This window comes from Hippoglossus stenolepis, chromosome 5 (genome assembly GCF_022539355.2).
Source record: "Hippoglossus stenolepis isolate QCI-W04-F060 chromosome 5, HSTE1.2, whole genome shotgun sequence".
In the NCBI taxonomy this organism is placed as follows: domain Eukaryota; kingdom Metazoa; phylum Chordata; class Actinopteri; order Pleuronectiformes; family Pleuronectidae; genus Hippoglossus; species Hippoglossus stenolepis.
In genome coordinates, this window is record NC_061487.1 from 5,501,996 (window position 1) to 5,519,481 (window position 17,486).

A 17,486-nucleotide genomic window follows, 5' to 3' on the forward strand; every position below is an offset into this window, starting at 1 on the left:
GCACAGCTAGGAATTCTACACGATGTTGGACCATTGCATGCACAATGGTCTCGAACTTGGATATTTTCCACAGTAGTGCAGTTTTTAACTCACTTGGTCTGTAGCGCTCTGTTAAATTCTGATAAGATAAAATAAATGATGTCCATTTCACTCAGGTCGGTTATGATGAGTTAGCCTCAAGATATAACAGTCTGAGAAGGTCTCTGTAATTTTTGCAACTTTAAATACTTTAAGGTCTGCTACTGATAATGGTACAGGCATTACCATAGGTGTCTGTGATAATGTAGGTAAATGTTGGCAGATCCAGCAATCAGAAATGTTTCGGGCAGTAAACCCATACTTGCATCATAGTGATGACTAAATTGTCTTTATCAATTATGTATCGTCTCATTCGCTTGTATTGTTGATTTGCAGGAGGTGTGGACTTGTTGTGTTTTTACAAATTTGTGACTGGTGGCCAATCGGGCCCATACGGCATGTAGGTCGCTCCTTGTGTTTTTGACACCAGATTACAGATTGTTTCAGATATTTAGCTGTGTTGAGCTCATTGTACGGCAACATGTTGTTCGTTCAAGATCACGGACTGTCTCCCAAAGGGGTGCTGGAGTCTATAGTCAGGCATTGATATTTAGCCCTAACCCTCCCCTTTTTTTTTTCTTTTTTTTGTTCCTTCTGTCTTCTTTTTGCTGTTTCTTCCTTGGTCTGCAACAGCTGTTGGTTGTTGGTAGGTTTTTACACCTCAGTGAGAGCCGTCTTTCTTCTGCTTCTGTTCCTTGTCTGTGAGTGGAGCGGACTCTCTCCCTGGGCCTCCGTCTCAAGTGGCGGCACCTTTCTGCAATGGCTGGCATGTGTCCCGGTGGTTCTTTCTTTCACATTAACTGCTGTAGGTTATCAGCACCCAGTCTCCTGGTTTCAGGTTATGCAACTGGCCCTCTGCTGGTTGCGGTAGTGTTGCTTTTACCTGTGTGTATAAGGCTCAACATTTTGGTTAAGTGCACACAGTAACTAAGCATCACATCTTCTAGGAGTTCTGAGTTGAGGACTTGATTTTCTTGGGGGAGGGCCATCTCGGTATTCATAGGTCTGCCTGGAAGAATTTCAAATGGTGACAGACCTGTTCTGGCCCTTCCCCTCCCTCTCATGGCCATTAACACTACCGGTAGTGCTTTTATCCATGAGAGTCCTGTGTCATCACAGCATTTGACCAGTTTGTTTTTAATTGTTCCATTTTCTCTTTCAACTGCTCCACCACTCTGTGGATGATAGGTGCAATGCTGTTTCAGATTGATACCTAAAAATGTTGAAAGTTGATTATTTGCATTATTTACAAAAGTTCCGTTATCACTGTTGATTTTATGTGGGATTCCCAATGGGGGAATGATTTCTCGCACTAACACCTTTGCCACTGCAGAGGCATCTGCTTTACCTGTAGGGAAAACTTCAACCCATTTAGAAAACATGTCAACAGCCACAAGACAATATTTCTTTCCTTCACATGGTGTTAGTTCAATGAAATCCATTTGCAAGTGATCAAACGGTTGGCCAGGGGCTTGTATGTCCTGGCCTCTTGTAGTGTTGCTTGTCAGACAAATTAAACATTTTGGAAAAAAAACATTGTGAGTAATTTGTGAAACCCGACAATTTTCAATAAAAACAAAAAACAAACAAACAACAAATAAACATTTAAACAGACATGGACGGCCGTCCTCAGATTGACATACATTGTTAACATATGTACATTCAGCCCTTTTACAGGCTGCTTTCTCTATGTTGTTAGCATGGCTCTGTGCTTCTGCTAAATCTGTGAGAGAAAGGCAAGAGGAGTATCAATCAATTGTGACATTTACAGTATGTTGGTTAGTTGTGCTGCCTTTGCTGCTGTATCTGCTTGAGCATTACCTGTTGAAACAGAATCACTTTTAGTGTGAGCCTCACACTTACAGACAGATATCGCTGTAGGGAGTAAAATGGCTGTTAATAGAATTAGGTTGTTGCTCTAGCAGAATAGAAGATACAGAATATGGCACTAACAATGTGACTCTTTGATATCCTTTCTGCTTAGACAGAGAGGCTGACCCAATGCCAAGCTATCTAATTTTTTAAAATTTTTTTAGGAGAAATACGCCACTGGTCGTTGTACTCTACTGTTGTCATGAAACCCCTTTCTCATTTACAGTCTGTGTAAATGATCTGTTTTGATCCGGTAGTCCCAGTGTAGGTGTAGAAGTCAGTCTGTTGTAGCTGGGTAAATGCTGTGTCAGCGTCTGTCGTCCACGCCAGGTTGTCTGTTGGTCTCAGTCCTTGGCCATGCATAACATACAAGAGTGGAGCCTCCAGGGATGCATAATCACAGATCCACTGTCTACAGTAGCCTGTCATCCCTAAAAATGACATTAATTGTCTTTTGGTACGCGGTTTTGGAATCTTGAGGATGGCTTCCACTCGTTTTGAGCTCAATGTTTTACCGCTGCTAGAAATTTCGTGTCCTAGGAAAGTTACACTTTTCTGGACAAATTGCAGCTTAGCCAGGCTGGCCTTGTGGCCCTGGTCTGCAAGATATTTTAGCAATGCTACTGTGTCGACTTTTACAGGCCTGTTTTGTTGGTGAACAAATCATCAACTCATCAACATATTGTATCAGCGCTTCCGCTGGTAACTACAAGTCCTCAAGACTTGCATATAACACCTGTGAGTCGACTGCAGGGATTACAAAACCTTGGGACATACATCTAAATGTATATGATTTGCCCTGGAATGTGAAAGCAAACCAATACTGAGAGTCCGGATGAACTGGGACACTGAAAAATGCATTAGCCAAATCAACAATTGAAAAAAAACAAAAAAAACACGTGCTTTCTGGTGGAACTAGAGAAACTTGTATATTATCTTTCTCTCTTTTTTTTAAATTTTAATTCATTTAATAGGCATTCTTACTGGTGAGTGTGCACATGGAATGATGACTCCGGTTTTTACCAGGTTTTTAAATACTGGTGTTATCCCTGCTACTGCTTCTGGTTTGAGTGGATGTTGTGCTTGACATAAACGGTATGTGCTCTTGGTGTCACATTGAGAGGTTCAGTCTCTTTAACTAATCCCAGATCATACTTATCATTAGCCCATAACTTTGTTGCACTTCTTGTAACTCTGAAGAGTCAATGGTTAACTGAGAAAATGTATCCAAACCTTTAGTTTAAATTTAGCAGTTTGTGCTAAATGCACAGTTCGTTTCCCCAGAAAAGTGCTCTGAAATGGGCATCTGTATGTTTGCATTCGGGGTGAATATTGAATTCCTTCTCCCTATCCTCCCATGTACAATCTCGTGAACACCGAGTGACCCAGGGTGCCAAATTTTCCCACTGCACATCATTTGCTTTAGCTAGAGACACATGTGGTGATGAGTTATGTATATTAAAGAATTTGGCTACTCAGGTGTCAACACAACAGTCAATGCGCACATTCTATTATTGTAATACACCCAATCACTAGTAATAAAATTGCTTTCTTTATCTTCCTGGAACCAGCTTTTTCAAACTCTGTGTCTGGTCCTTCACTAACTGTGGCTGTGCAATGTAAATCAGGTGCTTGCATGACGTCGTGTGTGTGTGCTATTTCAAGCAGATCTTAGGTTATGTACCTGGGCCCCGAGGTAACAGGTCCCATTGGTATATGTACAGTGGCTTACCATGATCTGGTTGTACATATTCACCTGGGATATCTCATGTTCTGGTGACTTTAACCCCTTCCTCTGTACAATGCAAAATCAAGCCTAAAACACACATTAGGTCTCTTGCTAACAAATTTACAAGTCAACATTTACTTTTTATATCCCCATCTGTTTTGGTAACAGACAGTGGTGTGGTATATGATTATTTAATTGTGGTGCCTGATGCCCCAACAGTGAAAATATATATACCACTCAATTTTGGAAGATAATTTTTGTTTTATGGCCCCAGAATCAACCAGAAATGTGATATTTTTCCTGCTACCTGTAGAGTTATTTCAGGTAAAACTTCAGATCCACTTGTTTTTTTGTCATGTTAAACAATTCTTTGTAATGTTTGTACGTGTATGTGGTGTTGGGGTGCGTTCACCTGAATCTGGAGTCTCCTCTGCCTCTGCCGCAAGCCATGCCTCATCCTCTGTGCAGTCTCCGGGATAAGTGAAAAGAAGTCCAGTGGATCCCCTTTTCAGCCTTGTTCTGTTACAGTCTCTCGCACAGTGCTCAGGGTCTTCTGGTGGCAACATTCAGCTGTTTTCTTTGAAGACTTTCATCAATCTGACCACCTATTCAGCAGGCTGTTCTCATAAAGTCTCTCCACATGTCCGCGATACACAGCATCTGTTCTCCAGTCATAGCGCATGTCTGTCTCTGGCCAGTCTCCTTATACTTTGCCCCATTTCAGTTTCATGCTGTGGAGCAAGAGACTTCTGGTTTCTCTCAAATTCTGCCTTTACTGTTGTACAATTTGGGCCAGTACTTCAACAACTGCAGCCCATCCTTGTGTGGCTATGTCTGGCAGTTCACTGGAAATTCAGCGCATCTCCTCTGGTGTCCAGGCTCTGTAGACATACATCACTGCATCGGCGTCTGCTCTTGGATTAGGCACCTCAATCATTGGGAGATTGTGGACATCTCGTGCTCTTGTTCTTGTGGATATGGGACTTGTGCCGGATGGTTGCAGCGGCCTCACTATGGGGTTGGCGGATGCTGCGCCTGATTTGGTGTTCTGTTGCGGCCTACTGTACTTGGATGTCTCGGTATGAGATAGCAGGCTGTTGGTTCAGGTGACTCTGATGTGCGGCTGAGGCAGGAGGAGATCCAGTTCTTTCTGGGAATGTGAGAGCTGAGGACATTGATTAGTTTCTCTCCCCTCCTTCTGCCCTGCTCACTACTTTGTTGTCGGTGTCTTTTCTTTTTTTTCCTGATTCACACATCATAAATGCTCTCTGATTTATTTTGGTTTTACCCTTTATTTTGTCATATTGTCCCAATTTATTTTGGAGCGTCTGTATATGATTTATACTAAAACTACCATTCTCAGAAAATTCAAACTTTCCTACCCACAACAGAAGCTGTTTACAGGAGTCATCACCATGTTTCTCACACATAATTTTTGCACATCCCATTAGATCAGAAACTTCAGTAAAAGGTTTGCTACTAAGTTTCCCCATTTCGATATTAATTCGCAGTCACTCACTTACCAGCAAACAGAGATCTCTCTCAGACATGACATTCATTGATATTATTCATTATTTCCTTTATCAATGGGTCGTCACCCCTAAGTAATGTCACTCTACCTCAGACGTCACCCCGTGGTCTTCAATACTGTATCCTCCTTAAAAAATTTTTAGATGCCGTATCGAACTATCTTCATTCCAAGATCTCACAAGCAGCCTCTTCTCACCCTGGGAGTCGATTACGACTTGCCCTCAGGAGAGAAAGACTTCTGGTTCTTGGGCAATTTAGAATCCCCTCACCGACTGCGCGCAGATTTATACTTGGTCTTGAAAGTGGTTTGAAGCGTGAATGAGTTAGGCATCCCGGACGAGCCCCCAAATTGTCGTGGCAATTTCTGCAATCCCACCTTAACAATGAGGAACGAGACACAATTCTCTTACAGTATTGTCACACTTTAATGCTCAGAGCATGGTGCATACGACAAAGGTTAGTTTGTAATATGCACACCGATGGGAAACAGTTCTTTGTCTTTATACATTTGGCTCATCCCTCCCACTCTGGTTGGGTTTGTTACAAAGTCAAAGGTCAGGATCTTCTGATGACATCAAGGCAACAATGCCTTAGTTAAAGCAATCAGGCCAAGATTCATTCAGTTGTACAGGATACAGCATGATCAAGGTTACATTGTATGAGATTCAATCATGATCAATCAAAGGGAAATTAACATGATCATATTGTGGTCAAAATGTTACATTTCCTTACAATGTCCACCAGAAGGACATTCAGAAGTACCTTATCACATATTTGAGGAATTCTGATATGCAGCATCTGTGTTTGTTCCTAAGGTTCTGCACAGGGTCAGATCTATTCCTGGGGAAAGAAATTATTATTGATTTTACTCAGATTCAAGGTTTTCAGAGAAGACCTGTGGCCCATACTTGTGGCTGTGTCCTGGAGCTGTCAGTCCATTACGACAGCAACCCTGACTTCAGCTCCGAAATGAACAAGGTGTTGGAGTCTAATGTGTGGGTAATGGACATAATTTAATCTAGTCCAGGGAGTTTGTGTGTGTTTATGGTATTCACACACAATTTCAATGTAAAATCTTGTTATTTCCTTGTATATTGTCAGTGACCATGCATCCTCATGTAAAACCTAGAATAAGACTGAAACAGTTCAAAAGATAGCTCTAAAGACCAACTGTCCTGTTTGTTACCTAGATCATTTGTTAAGGATAACACCATAAGTCATAATAGCATCATGCCATTGGAGATCAAGGTGTCATGGTTTTGTATTTTTCCGCCTCTTTATTAAGGGTTTTTATGTTTAATTATTACCTTGTGTTTCTTGTACTTCCTTGTGTTTATGTTTGAGTTGTTTCGGTGTGGCATGTTTTCTGTTTCCTGTTTTATTTTGTAGGCCCTGCTCCTAGTGTGTTTTCTTTCTTCACTTCCTGTCTCTGTGATTGTCTGCACCAGTCCTCATGTGTTCCACCTGTGTTCAATTGCCCCTGCCTTCCCTGTGTGTGTATATAAGCCGCTGTGCTTCCCTTTGTCATTGTCGGTTCGTTGTCTAAATGTCGTGATCTCCTGTGCTTCGTCTCCTGTGCTTTTTGTTTTGCCTCATCTCCTGAGCTCCTGTCCTCTGCTTCTCTTCGTTTGCCTCCAGTGTTTTCCCCTGTGTGCCTTTAGTTGTTTTTTCTGTTAAAGACTTCTTTCATTAAAAATACGCTTTTTGTTAAACTCTGCATCCTGGGTCCATCTGCCTCACCCCTCCTCCTGACACAAGGAGGGCAAAGATGTACGTTTAAACAAATTTTGTTGGCACTTTTAGCTGTTTTGTTTTTGAGCTAAGCAATTGTTATGTAAAGTTAATACTGCAAAAGTAACATTTTGGCTGGCATTAGTTAATGTCACTTAAGTTTTAGGGTTAATGTCTTAATCCCATTGTGAAGAACATCTATGGCAGAATGACCATTGTAAGATTTTTTGGAACCAATACTTGCCTAAAGTAAGGGATGTAAACATCTAATATCAAAAGTAGAAGAATTAGCAGTTCTATAATTGCTCAGGGTTCTATTGCTCTGGGGAATGTCAATAATGTGTAATGAAAAGAGCACTATGATACAAATCACTTGCTTATCTGTTTTACTCTCAGGGTTAGTCACTCAAAACAACCATTTTGTCTTAGAATTTCTTGGCTATATCGTCAGACATATCCAGTTACACACCTACAGCATGGTCATCATCATTTTCTCATAAGTGTATACAGTACATTTGTTCTTACACAGTTTAGATACCGAATAATATTTTTTGGCATAAAGGGAAGATAGGAATATATGTACGAATATTTACACAAAATTAGTTGGGAGCTGTGAATTCACTGGTACTGTGTAGTCATGTTCTTTTATTGTCAAAGTTTTGACAAATGTTGTACTGTACTGTTACCATATGGTGTATACTTTTACAGATGCATCTATATGTAGCTATATATATGTTAAGCCGATGATGCTCTTCTTTGTGCTCTTGGCATTTTCAATTAAGAAGCAGGAGGCAGCCCTGGGTCTCATGTCTTTAGTTTTGATCTGGTAAATTAAAAAGTAAAAAAAACCATCAGCTGCTGGTGTGTGTGTTTGTCTGCTTGGCTCTCTGTCTCTGTCAGTTGGAATCAGTCACCCCGCGCAAGATAACGACATTGCGCAGCTATATGCGCATTTCACAGAGTATAAAAGTAATAAAATGCCTCACATTGTTGTCACCTATTTAAGACCAGGGTGCTACTGACATTAACATATAGATTTATAACAGCTGATGACTCACATGGGTGGCGAATAACCAGCCCAAAAATGTACTATAGGTCTATGTATTAATTAATAATGAATAATACGATAACAGGATGTCTATATCAGCTTGCCAAGCGCGCTTCCAATCATGAACAGCGCTGTCTACACAATCAGCATAATAATGAATATATAGTTATTATTACTAATAATGAATATATATTATATATTCATTAATTAATATATATTAATATTCATTAGTAAGCCTTTACCAAAAGCACTGCAGTTACTGAAGACTATACATTCATTCATGTGATGCTTGATGTTATATGTTGAACATATTGTAGAGGGAAAAAAACATTAACAAGGTATATGTTGAGTCAAAGCTTTATTGACATACAGCACAAATAATGTAAAAACACAACTGGCCTAGCCAGTGAAAAACTAATCCGGTGAAGCTTGAAATATCTCTTTGCCACCTCGGGGTCATAAGTTCTTTGTGGGACTCTGTCCGAATCTGCTCCAGTGTGTAGACGTCTGTGGTGTGTAGCTGTGAGATTCAGTGTAGCTTCCAATCTTATTTGAAGTGTGGCACACAGGTCGGTGAGCTCCTGGCTGTGGAAGGATGGATCCATGTCATCTGTCCCGCTTCAATCAGCTGTAAACACAATCAGTACAATTAGCACAGTTCAATGACAACATACACCTATACATGTAACTGAAAAATGATCTAATGAATCTTATCTTACCCTTTCTTCTCTGTCGACTCCTGAACTTCTCATGCTGCTGCAAGAGCTGCAAGGTCCGGTTGGATGTACGGGAAGTTCCTTCATACTGCCTCATAGTACGTCTTAGTACGTCATAGTACAGGCAGCTGGAAAACAACATGAGTTACATGAGTATATTATTAATAAACAGAAATAGCTTCGCTACATCATCGTTGGAAGATCCACAGTAAAAACACATTTACTTAACAGTTACTTACAGACAATATGCCGTTTTCCACACTGCAAATCCGGACTTGCAGCTAGAGTCTCGCCAAATGTGCAGTGACTGCCTCGTTGTGTGTGTGGGGGCTCAGGCTGTGAAAACACAATGATGAAATAGATCAGATAAAGTAAACCTAGAGAATGTATTTTATACAGCACAGCGCGTCTCTTCTTTATCTTACCCTTGCTCCGGTTCGTGGCGCCGGCCGTTTGCCACAGAGGTGTGAAGAGACGGGCTGTTTCCTATTAAATACAACAGGACAAAAAGTTACGTTTATGAAAAAACTTAACGAGAACAAACTCTTGAGATGAAGCAGTTCGTACACATTTAAACATGCACTCGTTCTGCTCAAGCACTCGATGCTCTCTTCTTCTTTTAGCAACTTTCTCGCTAATCCCACAGTTGTTAACACGCTATTCAGAGCTAAGAGTTAGCTTATCAGTTAGCAATGGCTTCTCTCTGTAGCTCTTACCGTAATTTGGGGATTGTGCGCCCGTCTTCTCCGCCTCGACTCGTCCACACTGGGCCCGCGGCTTTACTTTCCAACGCACTCATCCTCTCCTCCAGGGAAACAGTGTCGTGTCGACTTCAGCAAGTTTTTTACACCGATAACAGAGTCACTCGTCGGACCACGCAAAACATGAGCCGCTAGTTTCTTGTCTGCAGGAGACAGACGCTTCATTCATGAGGCTGTGATTGGACCAGCCCTCTACCGCGTTGACGTTAACGACTGACGTGGCATGAAGCTGAGTGTGACGTTTTCAGAGTAAAACTTCACAAATGACCTTTTCACTTTTGAAGTAGCGGTTATAACAGTTTTTAAATTGTACTTTACATTTATATGGGACGAGTATGTGACTGAGGACCAGTTTATTCTTTCTGGTGTTAAGTTAATGTACTTACATGATTCTTGCTGTTCTGTGTTTGTACCGTCATAGTTGAATGCACTTATTGTAAGTCACTTTGGATAAAAGTGTTGAGTGTTTTAATGGAATACTGAAATAGTTTAATAACAACAATAGGATAATGTCGTGTCTTTTTTTCCTTAGGTAGAGATGGTAGAGTCGGTCTGGTTCAAAAAGTATTTATTTAGAAGCAATGAACAGCTACTACATAGCTATGGGCACTAACGACCCGCAAGCCGCCTAATACACGCAGGAAGTCAAGAGTCGCCGGAGCGGACGGTGGGTGCAATATTTATAATAATAGGTAGAACTTCAGCAGGAGGGAGTCACGTGGCTAGTGCACAGGCTGGTCCCAGCCTCAAGGCACTGGAATTCGCCAATGATGAGGAGCCGCTCCCAGTTTCGTCCCTCCTTTGACAGTAGCTGGGACAAATCTTTACATTCTGACAGTGTTTGGTTTGGTGTTTTAAAACAAGCCTTGAATCGGCTGACAGCTTGTGAGCTTTCAGTATGGCATGCGATTTTCTAGACAAAACAACGCCTTTCCTATCTGTCCTTCAGACCCTAGTGGCAGCTGCTTGAATTCTTTCTAAGGGTATGTCACAGTTTTTAAGAAAACAGTGCATTCATCTATGTGTGATTTTTGAAATAAAGCTAATGGAGTTTATGCTGTAATATAGTAAGTTAGGTATGAGAACAAGTTAAAGTACAGTGTATTGTATGCCACAGATGTACAGTCTTCTCAAACAGGCATTATCAGACAGGTGCAAGACTGAACTGCGATGTGACGCACACACCCACACACAACAATCAACTTCAGGATTAAAACCAGCCAGCAACGGCTACTATCAGTCACTATGTGAAGGCCGCACATTTTCCCACATATTCAGCCCAAACTGCCCCTGCCCAACCCTGTCCAACACACTGCACTTGTTTAGTTCAGTTTCATTGCCATCTTCACAGACACATATTCAAAGAAAAACATAGATTTTAGTCTTAACAATATTCAAAGGAAAACATAGATTTTAGTCTTAACAAATATTCAAAGGAAAACATAGATTTTAGTCTTAACAAATATTCAAAGGAAAACCTAGATTTTAATCTTAACAAATCCCTCCTTTCACACCATTTCATGGTGTGAACAATTTACTGGGGATTATCCACGAACTCCCCAACCTCCATCTCATCCAATGCACACTATCATCATCATCACCACTCAACAAAAGCAACTGATAGGGTGGGGAGGGGGGCATGGTTTCCTTGGTCAGAGCCGTGGTGATGAGTCGGTTGAGCAAGGTCCTAAAGCAAGGATGCAGCAGCAGCCACAGGTGACTAGGATAGCTGAAAAGATAGCTAGGAGAGGAGGCAGGATGCAATCAGCCCTTTCCATTTGCCGAATGCAGTGTTCATCCAATTATGTAGGGGTTGTTAATTCCAGAGTCTCCGGCCATGTCCTGTGCCATGGTGCGTAAGGCGGAGAGGGCCCTGGTCACCGAGCCATCAGGGGCGGTATTGTTGGGATAAATGTACAACAAGAACTCCTATCATAGTGCACACACCACCCTTTTCTGCCAGTAGGAGGTCTAGGGCCATTCGGTTCTGTGTGACCATAAGGGACGTAGGGGCTGCGTCCGATAGGCCTGTTATGCTGCTCGAGTAAGGTTGGTGAGGCGTTGGAAATTGAAATGGATGTAGTTAATGCGATCCACGTTTTTGTTGGGAGTTACCCATATCCAGATAGACACAAATCCCGCTGCAACTTGATCCACTAATTTATATTGGTCTGGAACACCCCGAGGAAACCCTATGGTGTCTATGTATGTGGGTGAGTCCCTCTTTAAGTCAAAATGCGTTGTTCTTCGTCGACGGGTGCTAGTGGGTGTTTCTGGGCGGGGAGAGAGGGTAGTCAGGGGCATGGCCAATTGAACAAGTGTGCAGGAAACCTTCCAGTTTGAAGGAAGGCGGTTCCTCAAGCGCTTTCCTCCACAGTACCAGAAGAGGTCACTGCGGCCCACTCCAGCTGTGTGGCGTTGTGCCAGTTGGTAACATTGATGTTTCTAGAACACCAGGAGGACTGTATCGAACCCATCTCTCTGTGAGATGAGTTACCTTTTTAGTCAGACACGTGTAATTTCCCTTTACTGGAGTAAATAGAGGGGCAGCGTGTTGTTTGGCGCCGGGAAAGAGATGACTGAGAGTAGAACAGTTGACGGGACTGGCTTCCATGTGTAAGCCATACATGCAATCAAAACCGGTCGATCCGAGTCTATCAGTAGGGGCGGGGCTGACTGTAGACTATACAATTAGTGAGGTTTTGGGAACGGGCGGTAAAGTGGACCCATTTTAGCCATATGTTTTCATCAGTGTATCCAGTCTCTATTTCTACCACATCTTCAACGGTACTGGCGTCAGAATATTGCACCGCAGGGAGCTGGGTGGGGATGGTAGTGGTGAGGTGGATTCAGGGGGAGAGTTGTGGAGTCATCAGACAGGGAAGGGAAGGCTGAGTTCTAGGGGAGGAGGAACGGACGTTTATCCTAACGATGCCCATTGGGTCAGCTCCTGTCATGTCTACTCCTAAAACAAAATAATAAGGACTTGTTGGTGCGGCTCTTTTAGTCAATTTGCTATAGTGGAGATGTTTAAGAGTCATTAAGAGACTATTGTCGGGGAACCGGCAGGCGTGATCCTCCAGGTGAGGGTGATGTTTCTTTGGAGCTGTCCTAAGGGGTTTGTGCATTGTATCTGTGGGTGTAACCTCTGGGGCCTGTGTTCCACAAACGTGTTATCAAAGGTTTATCATTTTGCATTCATCTCTAAACCATTGTTTTTTATATATGATATCAGGAACCATATGAACATGTGATGTACAATGCAGAAAAGTAATTTTTCATTTCTAAGCATGTGATTGCTTCTAATATCAATGTATGTGTGGTGTGGGTGCGATACCATGTATCTCAGGCGTCGAATGAATCAGAGTTTCCACCGCTCTCTCCTGGCCCCCCCCTCATCAAATCTGCCTGAGCAGCTGCACCTCGTTCCTCCGGACACTCCCTCGCCCAATGTCCCCTCTTTCCACACCTGTAGCAGGTGTCTGCTGTTCTGTTCGTGGAGGAATACAGGGCGGAGGTCAACGGCTGGGGCTGAAGCCACTTCAGGTCTCTGAAGAGGGGCACAGTCGAGATCGTGGTCCACTCTGACACACTGAGGCACTGTAGGATACAAAGAAAACTTTTTCTGTGCAGATTTATCTGTTCGTTCACATTCATTGGCCATTTTATCACATTCATTCCCTTGGGGAGCACACTGCATTTGTAATGACAGAGCAACAGTTGCAGGCGTATGCTTTTTATGTAGATGCAATGAAGAGATGTGTGTGTGTGTGAAGAGTTGAACTGTGTGAGTGTGTGTGTGTGTGTGTGAACTATGTGTTGTGAGAACTACGTGTGTGGACTGAGTGAATATTAAAATCCCAGGAGATAAGACACAGACACATGCTGAAGGCCTCTTCGAGGTCTTGTTGGGGGAGATGAGCACAGTCTCAGATTTGTGGCTCTGATGTCAATTTGGCAGTTTACACAAGCAGAAATAGTATGCATAAGCAGAGATAATATTTAGTGTGGTATAATGGTAAAATGTTTCCCTTACATTCCTCCCTTGTGATCATAAAATTATCACAACATCAGATACAAAATTTACTTGCAAAATGTCAGCACATATTATATCTAAGGGTGAAAATCTCAAGTAAAATTCTTAAGTAGTCTTTATCTTCCAATTCTAAAAACAAAGAAAATTAAATAAATAAAGAATTTCTGTGTGGAAATTGCTTCTTCACTCCAAATTCGATCTCTATTCAGTTAAGGATATATCATTTCACAGTACCAATTTTGCTTGGATCTGTGTAACAGTGCAAGGAACCCTCTAATTTTGTGCACTATAAAAATATTATGGTTGGCGGCCTCGATAGCAAATTTAGTTGGATTATATATTGTCATAACTCTAAAACCTTTTAGGAAAAATTATATTATAACATAATCATGCAAGTTCACCTTTTCAAAGAGCAATGAACATTATTCAGTCTGACATTTGAATTTGAATTTTGAAATATTAAAATATCCTTGTTTGAATAAAACATAAAGAAAACAAATAAAACAAACATCTAATAAAACAATAAAAAACATAAAGAAAATAAACAACTCCAACTAAAATACCAGATAAGATGGACTCTCTAGTCCCATTAACGAAAATTGCTCTTGAATACATAAAAATATTTGACACAGGATATATGTTACCAGCTCAGTAACCTGCTTCTCTAATTGAATTGTTAAAATACAAAACATTCATATTGTACAATTAGAAATTGTTGAGACAATTACTAACTGAACTTTTTACCTTCACAACCTTGGGATAAGAACAGTTTAATAATCTTATCAAATAGGAGCACTAAAATTGATTAAACAAAAGATGTGCTCAAACATAAAGTTAAACTGGGAATTAAATATCTGAATTCATTACAAAGTATTATATAGAATTTGTCACAAAAAAGTCAACAGTCCTGTCTTAATTATCTATGGAGTTAGAGCAACAGAAACACATTTATTAGAATTATAAGAATTCACTGCCTGATTACTAGAAATCACACTTGTAACCGAAATCATGGAAAGCAGTAGGGATTTGTCTCAGGTAAAAAACAAAACATTGATGGCCTCACCCACAGGGGTGAAGTCCTGCTATCTCCATCGTCATTCACATTATCTGCGTGTTTCTCTTTGCTCATATGGAACTCAGAGGTGCGTAGCTGAGTTTAAAGTAGAGTATACAAGCTTATATTTGGAAATAATAAAGACAAGACATACAGATAGACCTCCTTTTGTGGTCAATATACTTTTAAGATTTTGAGGAGGAGTCGGCCAAATCAGTGGCTACTTCTTAAAGACCGAGAAGGTGGGTCAGTGGGTACACAATGTGTGAGGTGGTGCCAAATTGCTCCTGTTTTTCCTTTTACTCGGATCGCATGTGAGGTACACTCTGTTACCTCCCAAGGTCCTGTCCACCTAGGGTCGGGCACTTTCTCTTGTGAACTTTGACCCTCACCCAATCACCCGGTCTTACTGGAACAGGAGTCTCCGTGGGGGTCTCGTCAGAATATCCAGCAGCCGCCTGGACCTTTGCAGACAAAACTTCAGTAAGATTAGTTAAAGCTTTCATGTAGTCAGTCAATTTCTCCTGACGTACATCCACCCGGGTCCATAACCAGGGTCTGAGGAGCCCTGGCATGGGCCGTCCTGTGAGAAGCTCATGTGGGGATAGATGGGTGACACCATTGGATGAACTTCTTATTGACATGAGCGCCAAGGGCAGTGCTTCAACCCACGTGAGTGAGGTGTTGTGATATGCTAGTGCTGTGACATGTTGCTGTAATGTGTGTGTATCGGTGTGGGTCGGGGTTGGTCGTGTTGGTATGTCAGGGGTGTATCTCTAACTGAAAAAGTCCCCGTCGTCATTTGTCTCTTAGTGGAAAAATAAAAATAAAAATAAAAATAAAAAAAATAAAACCACAAGCCAATCCAATGATGTCAAACCAGTTGTAACCCGAGCTGTAATGTCCCTTGGTCTCCCCAGGTGGCAGGCGTACACCGCTAGTTGTACGTTCTTTTATCCTTCACCAGATGGCGTCCTCGCTCTATTTTTCTTATTTCGTTATTTATTCTGTCTCTGTCAGCTGGTGACCTTCCTCTTGTTATCTCCTCCTAATTTGGTTCTCTCGCTTTTCCACACACACACTTTCATTCACACTTGTATCAGACTTCGTGCTGTGTCACCATAGTTCCTTTACATGAAGTTCATATTAGGACTACTCAAATCAGTTCCATTACCCACACATATTAGTTACCTTAAGTTCTTTAATCAATCTCCAAATCGCTATTGTTTAGTATTTAATAAATACCCACACATTCAGACCTCTTAAATCTTATATTTTTTATGTTGTCAGTTTTTTGGTCTCTGTCAGTCTTTTTATTCTAGTCAGTTACTTCATCTGTCAGTCCTCGTAACACGTTATGGTCCCGGCATCTTTTAATTTGTGCCCGATTCAAGCAACGGTGTGTCTGGCTAGTTAAGCTCCTCACTCGTCAGTGCCGGTAGCCCCTTCCTCCAGTTACCCTAATCCCAGATTAGGTTGCACGGATGCAATCTATTGCTTGAATCGTCTGTCTTTTCTCCAATCTGAATTAGTTTTAAGGGTTCGTGCGTCACAGGGTGTGGCGCCCGTCCCCGCAGGTCCTTGACCTCGCTTTGATCTTGTTTCTGCTGAGCCAAGACAGGGTCCCGGACCCCACACAAGGTCCCTGACCTTTCACAGGGTCCCAGACCTCTGTTTATTTGACATAGCCCCTCATTGCTTCCATAAAACACAGAACGGTATAGTTTACCTCCTTTTCTCCTCTCCGCACACTCACAATCTATATCAATGCCTATATAACTAATGCAGAATTTGTTTTAACAGGTTTCTGCTTACCTTTTAAGTTGGCGCCTTGTGAGTATGTAGAGAATCGATCGGAGCGGCCTCGACTTTGGGTTCCGGCCTTTCTGGTCAAAAGTTCCCTACAGGATCACGTCGGGGTCACCAAATTTTGTCGTGTTCTTTTTTCCTTAGGTAGAGATGGTAGAGTCGGTCTGGTTCAAAAAAGTATTTATTTAGAAGCAATGAACAGCTACTACATAGCTATGGGCACTCAACGTACAACCCGCAAGCCGCCTAATACCGCCAGGGAAGTCAAGAGTCGCCCCGAGCGGACGGTGGGTGCAATATTTATAATAATAGGTAGAACTTCAGCAGGAGGGGGAGTCACGTGGCTAGTGCACAGGCTGGTCCCAGCCTCAAGGCACTGGAATTCGCCAATGATGAGGAGCCGCTCCCAGTTTCGTCCCTCCTTTGACAGTAGCTGGGACAAATCTTTACATTCTGACAGTGTTTGGTTTGGTGTTTTAAAACAAGCCTTGAATCGGCTGACAGCTTGTGAGCTTTCAGTATGGCATGCGCATTTTCTAGACAAAACAACGCCTTTCCTATCTGTCCTTCAGACCCTAGTGGCAGCTGCTTGAATTCTTTCTAAGGGTATGTCACAGTTTTTTAAGAAAACAGTGCATTCATCTATGTGTGATTTTTGAAATAAAGCTAATGGAGTTTATGCTGTAATATAGTAAGTTAGGTATGAGAACAAGTTAAAGTACAGTGTATTGTATGCCACAGATGTACAGTCTTCTCAAACAGGCATTATCAGACAGGTGCAAGACTGAACTGCGATGTGACGCACACACCCACACACAACAATCAACTTCAGGATTAAAACCAGCCAGCAACGGCTACTATCAGTCACTATGTGAAGGCCGCACATTTTCCCACATATTCAGCCCAAACTGCCCCTGCCCCACCCCTGTCCAACATACTGCACTTGTTTAGTTCAGTTTCATTGCCATCTTCACAGACACATATTCAAAGAAAACATAGATTTTAGTCTTAACAATATTCAAAGGAAAACATAGATTTTAGTCTTAACAAATATTCAAAGGAAAACATAGATTTTAGTCTTAACAAATATTCAAAGGAAAACCTAGATTTTAATCTTAACAA